Here is a 10,120-nt window from a genome sequence, read left to right as displayed (position 1 = left end):
TTTCCATCATGAAATACTCATACTCTCTATGCTCTTAGAATTCTTCTCCTTGTGCATGTAATGCTTCTCTTCACATCATGATTATTCCCTCCTAGGGTTTGATTCATTTTTTAGGTATTATGGAGATGGGCTAGGTCAAAATTAGTGGCTATGGTTGATCCTTATTACCACATAACTCTTCCCTTTATCTAATTGGTTGCATGTATTGGCATAGGAACTTGTAATATGACTTATCCTTAATATCAAAATTTCATGTTCATGTCAATCAAAAATGGTTTACATAGAATTGTGTGCCATAATAGACAGCTATGTCAAATACTAGTAACTTGACATCAATAGACTCGGATTCTTAGCCTTCACTATGCTCTTTATACTAATACTCAATTTTTGAATAGCTTGGCAATCACTTTTACTTGGCACCTGAATCACTTGACACACATTATTTTTTCAACTCTTATGTTTGCTTGGCACTTGAGTGACTTGAAACATACTAACTTCTTAGCACATACTATTGTTCAACACTATCTATCATATTACTCAACATTTATTGTCTGGAGGCTTATGCTTGGCATACACTATGCACTCGGTTTGCACTATTCTTTGCTAAACAATGACTAAGTAGTTTGCGACTACTTTGTCAAAACCATAATGAGATTAACAATCTCCCTCTTTGACATGAGTGAAAAAAACACTTTTTCATGGAATATACAATCTTATTTCATGCATAAGTAAGACAATGTATCTTCTCTATTTAGTGTCTATACAAAATTTCAAAATCACAAAATTTGACAAAAATATTGTCTCCCATACTTTATTACTCCCCCTGAGTGAATACTGCATTCCATTTTTGTAACTCCTTTATAGTAGATATATGCCTTAATAATATGTCCAAACACTTTAAAATCTCCCTTTTTTTGACACTCGTGTCATTTGGGTGGTACACTTATAGTGTATTTATCCAAAAATGGCTTATCTAGTCCCATTATGATTCCCAAAGTGGAATCAAAATTATCACTGGCTACATCTAAATATTGAATTTGTATTTCTTGATTCATTTTCATATCTACTAGACCTTCTTGTGTAGAAAGATGAGAATCTTTCTTTAGAAATGTTTCTACAAAGGTTAGTTCCTTCTATAAAACTTCCATATGTGGGCTCAACATGGACTGAATGTTGATCAAAGTTGTTCTAATATTTTATTTTTCTTGCAACTTGGCAAGCACACTCTGTGTCAGTAATAATCTCTAAAAATGAACTTGACTAGTGCCAGGATATTGTCTCGAAGTAGTACCTGTTAATTGTAAATATCCTTGTAGTTGTTCAATTGATTGTTGAGTTTCTTTAGTAAAGATATCAACATCACATAATTTTCTATAAAAAGAGAATATAATATCCAAAACTTTCTTCACACTCTCCATCATAGTTGATAAATCATCTTCTACTAGTGCAATGGCACTAGATATTTGGTCCATAGCCTTAGTGTTAAACTTCCTTTCATACCATTCCAATAACTTTACACTTGACTCTATATCTTCATCCTTTATCTTATCAACTATATGTCCAAGTTTCTCTAAGATATTTTTATTGGAAAATGTGTCTAAAAAGTCAAAAACATCTATAAAAATATCTCTAATATCATGTGGAACTTGTATTTTCTTGTGCTCCCTTCTCAAGATTTCTTGCCTTAATTTCCTCTACAAGCCTCTTCAAGAAAAACCATTTCTTCAAGTGTGATTGTTGTTGGATTAAACTAGGGTAAAGTAATCAATTCATCTAAACTCACATCCTTAAATGATCTATTCACATCACTCTTATGTGTACTTGAACTCAACCTTGATATTTGTAATGGTGTAGCTTGAGTACTTGGTCTTTGAAGAGTATGGCTACTAGGAGGAGGTGTAGTGACTGGTAAAGTGACCAGTATCTATATGGCTACCTATTCCTCTATCTTAGCAGTTATCTTATCCTCTTCCTTGTGTTCAACCTCAATCTGATCTTCAATGGGCTTCAGTGACATGAGTGCAATATTCTCTTCCTTATCCTCTTTCTCTTCATTACTCTCTTTGTCATTTATGACAAGTGCTAACAATCCTAACCTTTGTAGACTTGGTCATAATGGATTGGAAATCTAAATAAATCCTCAAGTGACTTCTTGTAAAATTTCAGCCAAAACCCATATCTGAGTCAAAAGTTATGACTCATGGAAGTTGATGCATCATTCTCCCATTCTTGAAAGGAACGCAACTCCTGCAAGTGGGTATCTATGAATTGTTGCAATTTTATTGGATCCAACTATATTATTGCCCAATTAGATAACCATGTACTCTCTATTTTAGGTAACCCATTCCACTATATGAGGTATCTGTTATGATGACCATGCCTTGTGGAGGTAGTCTGCTTGTCCAAAATTTTGGCAATGTTTTCATTCTTCTTATTGGGGAGGTGATGTTGCCAATCCACTCCCTAGCCTTCATCTACATTGGGAACATCTCCATGGAATGTGTATAAATACGAAACATCAAAAATTGGGGAAATGTTAAGATTAGCTGGTAAGCTAACCTCATAAGCATTATCATTAATCTGTTTGATGATTTTGCAAGGCCCAATGTTTTAATACTTCAATTTATGATAGGTGCTTGTAGGAAACTATTAACACGTCAAGTAAACCATCACCATGTCACCAAAATCAAATATTTATTGTCTTCAAGTAGCATCTTCAAAAATCTTATAATTTGCATTACTATCCTGTAAACTTTGTTTGACATCTTGTTGGAGCTGGTGAAGGTGTTCAACAAAGGCAACTCCATCATCACTAATTTTTTCTCCTAAGGGAAGTGACACAAGATCTAGAACACCTTAAGTGTTTCAACCATAAACAATTTGAAATGGAGATTTCCTGGTGGATCTATTAACATAACTATTATAGGAAAATTCTACCTAGGGAAATGCCAAGTCCCATTGTTTAGGCTTCTCCCCCATAATACAACATAACAAATTTCCCAAAATCTAATTAACTACCTATGTTTGTCTATCTGTTTGAGGATGATAAGCACTACTAAACTATAATTGTATTCCCAATTTCCTCCAAAGAATCCACCAAAAATGGCTCAATAACTTATTGTATCTATCATAAGTAATGGTCTTTGAAAGGCCATGTAAATGAACAACTTCTGAGAAGAATAGTTCTGCTACTCTATTGCATTGTTGGTCGTTTTACAAGCAATAAAGTGGACCATTTTTGAAAATTGATCAAAAACCACAAAAATAGAATCATTACCTTGCTAAGTGTGTGGGAGACCCAATACAAAATCCATACTCACCTTAGTCCATGGTTCGATGGGTATTGGTAAAAGCATGTATAATACTGTATTATATGCATGTCATTTAGCAACTTGACAAATTCTGCACCTTGCCATGTATTTAGTGATCTTTCACTTTATCTTGGGCCAATAATACTTATCTTTAACCAAGTTTATTATTTTTTCCTTTCCAAAGTGTCTAGCTAGTCCACCACTATGAAATTCCCTAATAATGTTTTCCTACATGGATCTACCTAGTATACACAGCTATTTACCCTTAAAGAGGTAACCATCCTACATAAAATAGTCACCTTTCACATGATCCAACTTACTAGAAGATGAATCCTTTAGCTATTCTACAATTTCCTAGAAATCAACATCAATCTCATAGAAGGTCTTAATAGCATCAAAACTAGTGACTTTAGTTTCCATTGTGATTAATAGTGTAACACACCTACTCAAGGCATCATCAACCTGATTTTATTTTCCAAATTTATGCTTCAAGACAAAAATATATCTCTATAAGAAAGATGCCCACTTGGTATGTCAACTATTCAACTTCCTTTCTGTGTCGAGATATTTTACAAGAATATGATCAGTGAACAACACAAACTCATGTGGGACCAGATAGTGCCTCCAATGTCTTAATGCTTGAACAATTGCATAAAACTTTAGAAAACTGGTACTTAATGGTAATCTTATTGGTTTCTATGCTATCAGTGTACATCCTCCATGTGCCATCCTTATTTGGAGTCAACAATGTGGTTACTACACATGAACTCATGATTTCCCTATCTAGACCCTTTTGTAAGGAAACTCAGGTGCGGAAACAGCTTCCTACACTAATCTCATAAGGAAAGTATGATGCAAATCCTATTAAAATCTTCTACAATTACAAATTCAATATCATGTAAACAGTAATATTGCAGCCAACCATGCATACAAAAAATAGACAAAGAAAGGAACACATAACACAAGGATTTTTCGGTGGGTAAAAACATTTCGGTAAAACAACCCCACCCCTTCAGAACCTGCACAATGTATTATCTTCAACACAAGGTTACTATACACTTGCAATGCAAGTTCAACATCAACAATAGAAGACTCTAGTAGCTACTCAGAGTACCAAAACTACACCTTTTTCGCATCGCATCTCTTCGCAACCCTAAAAATGCTTATAACATGCGCTTCACTTTAGGGCTACTCCCAAAGGTAAACCATATTAGGGTTTTACCATTCTCTGAGAAAATAGGTTTCATTCCAAACCTGGAATGTGCATAACTCCATTGATTCCCTTTACTCATCCATCAGGAAATTTGATAGTGACCCTTCTACGTCCAACTATCTTTAGGTGAGAATCATCACTCAAGTACACCTTTCCACCATCAAAATCTTCATATCTTAAGAACCAGTTTCAATGTGAGGTCATGTGAAAAGATGCACCTGAGTCAACCAACCACACATCATCAGATGCATGGGCTACCAAAGCTATGATGAATGCATCGCCATCTTCTTGAGATTTTTTAGAACCAGAATCTGAGGCTTCCTTCTTCTTCTTAGGCTCTTTACAGTCTTTATGGAAGTGCCCAGTCTTATCACAGTTCCAACATTTTTCCTTGGAATTATTGGAAGTCTCTGACTTCCCACAGGATTTGGATCTACCCTTATTGTCATACTTATTGTCATTTTTCTTTCCTCATTCTATGGATCTCCCATGAACAACAAGGGCTTCTTTTTTTGAAATGGAAGCCTTTCTTTGCATCTCCTATGATAGCAGCAAAGACAGCACATCATCCATTTTGAAGGTGACTAATGTGCTTCCGAGAGCCATCACAAGATGGTCCCATGAATCAGGTAAAGAACACAAAAGTGTGTAGCAATGATCCTCCTCCTCTAACTTGACACCAGCTGATGTCAACTGTGCAGCCAACAGATTAAATGTATTTAAATGATCCGTTAAGGATCCACCTTCCTCCATTCACAGAGAATACAACTTCTTCCTTAGGAACAACTTGTTCACCATAGATTTGGCCTAATACATGGCCCCAAGTCTCTCCCACAAACTATATGTAGTTTTCTCATCTAGAACATTCAGAAGGACTGCATCGATTAAACAGAGTCTTATGAGACCCTTAGCTTTACGGTCTTTGATATCCCAATCTTCTTGAGCTATAGTTTTTGGTCTTGTAGCACTTGTAGTCACTTCCCATAGGTCACGATCTTCCAACATGTCTTCCATTTTGAGTTTCCACAACTCAAAATTAGTGCCATTAAATTTCTCCACCTCCATTCTTCCATATGATGAACTCGCCATCTCAATCTGCAAATAAGATTCAGGATGCTCTACACAAGACTCCCACTCAACTTGAGATTAGCTCAAAAAACCCTACCTAACAACTAGGATCAAAAGCTGATCAAGCTCTGATACCACTTGTAAGGAAACTCAGGTGCGGAAACAGCTTCCTACACTTATCTCATAAGGAAAGTATGATGCAAATCCTATTAAAATCTTCTACACTTACAAATTCAATATCATGTAAACAACAATATTGCAGCCAACCATGCATACAGAAAATAGACAGAGAAAGGAACACATAACACAAGGATTTGTCGATGGGGAAAAACCTTTTGGTTAAACAACCCCACCCCTTCAGAACCTGCACAATGTATTATCTTCAACACGAGGTTACAATACACTTGCAATGCAAGTTCAACATCAACAACAGAAGACTCCAGTAGCTACTCACAGTACCAAAAATACACCTTTTTTGCATCGCATCTCTTCACAACCCTAAAAATGCTTATAACATGCGCTTCACTTTAGGACTACTCCCAAAGGTAAACCATATTGGGGTTTTACCATTCTCTGAGAAAATAGGAACCCCCAAAAAATTTAACCCCACTATTTGGGTAGAGTGTACAGTACTCAAATATCTTAGTTGCCACATGTCTTCACCTATCATTGAATCTTCCTAACATAGCTCTTACGTGTCATAGGAATCTGTCATAACCATTTTAGTCATGATCTCCTTACACACAATTCAAGATGTCGACACATCAACATTATTTGAAAGAAACACATTTTACAAAACAAATAGTAATAAGAATAGGAATTATACAAGGTTGAGACACCTTATTCCTAACACCTTTTGCATCAGTTACGTCACTTGTTTATTCAACTCTACATTTTGTGATGGATTCAACCAATAAGCTGCTTGATTAGGCAAAGTTGCTCCAAGAATAAGATCAAGATGATGTTGAATATCTCTATTAGGTGGGAGACCATCAAGTAGTTCTTTAGAAGCAACATCAACAAACTCCTCCAATACTTTCATTTCCTTGGGTGGCACCACATTTGACTATTCTTCTCCTCTTTTTAGTATTAGTGCATAACAAAAAACCTATTACTTTCATTTCTTTGACAACATCTCTTGCAAACAACATGGTTACATTCTTCTTTTCATCCTTAAGGGGCAACAAAAGCACTTTAGATCCATCCTTCCAAAATGTATTAGTATTTTTCTCCTCATCATTCATGACCTTTTTATCATATTTCCATGGTCTTCCCAACAATATATGGTAAGCATCCATAGGAATAACATCACACAATATTTCATCCTTATAAAATTTTCCTATGGTAAATGTGACTAAACATATTTTATCAATTTTTACTTCAATTCCTTCCTTAAACCATGCAATACAATAAGGGTGAGGGTGCTTCCCACATTGTAAATTTAATTTCTCTACCATTTCTCTGGATACCATATTCTCACAACTACCCCCATCAACAATAACTTGACATATGTTTCCACCAAAATTGTATCTAGTTCTGAAAATGTTGGTCTAGAGCCATGAATCGTTAGAGTTCTTCGTAGGAACTTCATTTTTTCTAGGATGATAATTGATGTCCTCATCATGAGGGTTTCTCCAACATCTAGTGAGACTTCTTGCTCCTCCTCTTCTAGCTGAGCCAAGTTCACTCTAGGCTATCTTCCTTGATTTATTTTTGGCATGTTATAATTTGAGCATTCAAAGGCTCTATGGCCTTCTTTCCACATTTGAAATAAGTAAAGTGCCTCCAATGGGTTTCCCATCCTCCTCTGCTACCATAACCTCATCCTCACTAAAATCCCCTTCCTCTTTCCTATTTTGTGGGATCTTGTCTGGAGTCTATATTTCTTTTGAATCCTTGGGAGGATTCTCCTAGGCCGTAGTTAGAACCTCCTTGAAATAGTGTTGAGGGACCCATTCTTCCTCCTCTATTCCTCTAATTTTACTATTTATTATGATTTTCTTTAGCCTTTTGAGCTAATTGGTAGGCTTCCTCCATACTATTAACACGATGCATGCTCAGTTCATCTTGGATAGAGAATTTAAGGCCATTCATATATCTAGTAACCACTTGATTAGATCATCATCTTCTTGATGCTCTATTTTAATGGATAACTTATAGAATTCATTTGTGTACTCTTCTATATAAGAAAAATTTTGCTTAAAATTCTAGAACTTAAGAAATAGGGTTTGTCAATAGTCTAATGCTAAGAAATTTTCCTAAAGCTTTTTCTCCATCTTTCTCTATTTTTTGATCTTTACCTTTTGTTTTCTAGTTCATTCCTTCTAGAGGTGATCCCATCGTATCATTGCACATTCCTTTAATTTTGGGCAGCCAAACTTCATCTTCTTTCCCTCTTCCATAGGGTTCCATTCAAAACATTTACACATCTCATTTAGCTAGTCTATCAACTCTTCTCGCTTAAGACTGCTAGCATAGTCTGAGACTTCAATCTTGATCCCTTCATTTTTTCCTTCTAAATCTTGAAGCACTCTATCTTCATAGCTTAGCTCTTCTAAGGGTTCTTCTTCATTTTCTTCATTTTGATTAACACCTCTTCTATTTTTCTCTTCATCTGATTTGTCGTCTACTTGTGCTACTGGAATTCTTTGATTATCCATTCTCTCATTCAACCGTTCAATCTACCTCTACATATCCAACATAAATCTTTGCATTGGAGTGACAACTCCTCTTCCTCTTCCTCTTCCTCTTCCTCTCCCAACCATCTTCCTGCTCTAATACCAATAATGTAGCCAAACTACTTTCAAAATAATACTCAGAAAATTTCAAAATACCAAATTCTTCATTCAAATTCTCCAACTCTATTCTACCTTACAATGAAAGAAAATGCATAATTAGTAAAATTATGAAAATTACCTTATTTGGTAAATTTTGGGGAGAAAATAGAACTTTCATTTTTGGTAATTTCCAAAATCCATCCTATGAATCTTGATTTTTCAAAAGCAAATCCCCCAACTAAGGCAAGATGAATTTCCAACTAATATACAAAATCAAGAGTATGATTTTGGATTTATTAAAAAAATAACTTTCTAAAAAAGCTGGGAAGAAAATACAAAACTCAATTTTGGAGGTCAAGACAAAATTTTAGGCTGCCAAAAAAATGATGAAACGGTCATCTATTGAGTTGAGTTCAATTAACAATCAAAAAAATTCCTCTTCACATTATTACCTATAAAATTTCAGCCAAAACCCATATCTGAGTCAAAAGTTATGACTCTTGGAAGTTGATGCATCAACATGTATATGGTGTACATGTATGTTTTCTTTATGTTTGATGTTTTTGATGTGATTGAAGAAGGGAGTCATAGTCACCTGCTAGTTAGGATCTACATGGTGTACCACTACCTCCCATTACCTATTTAGTTTAGAATATGTGTGTTTGTACATGTATGGATTTTATGCAAGTTATAAGTACCATTTATTGAATTTCCTAAATTGCTAGGATGAGCGTACCCTATCGCAATATCTCAATGGTATAAGTGGGGAGATAACTCTTGAGTCCAAATCCTAACCTAAGCCAATTTTCCTAGAAAGGAGGACAAGTATATGAGTTAGTCTCACTTTTATAATTTGTCAAGTGTCATGAATTCGTGATTTTGACCCTAGAGTTTCTTTTGGTTTTCTGTACTTTATTATGGGTTTTGATATTTTGTCTTGCGAGTCTGTGATGATTCTTTGTTTTAATTAAATCAAATTAAAAGATAATTTAATGATTTAATTCAAAGGAAATTTTATACAAAAAATTTGATTCTTTAATTATATTTAATTAATTGAGAAATTAATTAAATTAAAGAATTAAATTTAAATATTTTGCTAAAGTATAATTTTGGAGCATATTAATATTTATTTTATTTAATAATATATTTAGGAGATCATTTTTTTTTAAATGTTAAATATTATTATTACTTAATAAATATTTTTATAAAAAGCACTTCAAAAATTAAATTAAAAAAAGAAAGAAAATTAATTTAATAAAGATATGTTATAATTAAATATATAAAAGTGTGTGCATGAAAATATATAAAGATAATAAAATAATAGTAACAATTGATCAGCAAGTTCCCTTGCGTGATTGCACAATCAAAGCCCTAAATTAGGGGAGAACTCTTTATTAGAGATCTAGAGTATGTTTTGCAATTACATAGGTTTTGGAGTCAATTTCTGAGAGAGGGATTTTGAAATGAAAGGGAATTGTTTGCAAGTTTGTGGGTTCATCATTTTAGCATCAAATCTATGTAGGATCTTGTGGGTTTGTGTAGTAGATGCTCATTCTTGTTTTTGTTTGTCTTCTCTATGTTTGTGAATTTGTTTCTAGAATTGAATTGAATTTGAAACTCTTGTATGTGATTGTATCATTATTCACTTGAGAAACCTATGTTTATGAATTGGATCTGAAACCTTTGTTCATGATATTATTGTTCTTCATTTTGAGATCATCTGTATGTGGATTGTGAATTTAATGTTCTTT

The sequence above is a fragment of the Cupressus sempervirens genome, chromosome 5 (genome assembly GCF_028749045.1).
Source record: "Cupressus sempervirens isolate cs-2001-9-10 chromosome 5, ASM2874904v1, whole genome shotgun sequence".
In the NCBI taxonomy this organism is placed as follows: domain Eukaryota; kingdom Viridiplantae; phylum Streptophyta; class Pinopsida; order Cupressales; family Cupressaceae; genus Cupressus; species Cupressus sempervirens.
Note: the sequence above shows the minus strand (reverse complement) of the source record.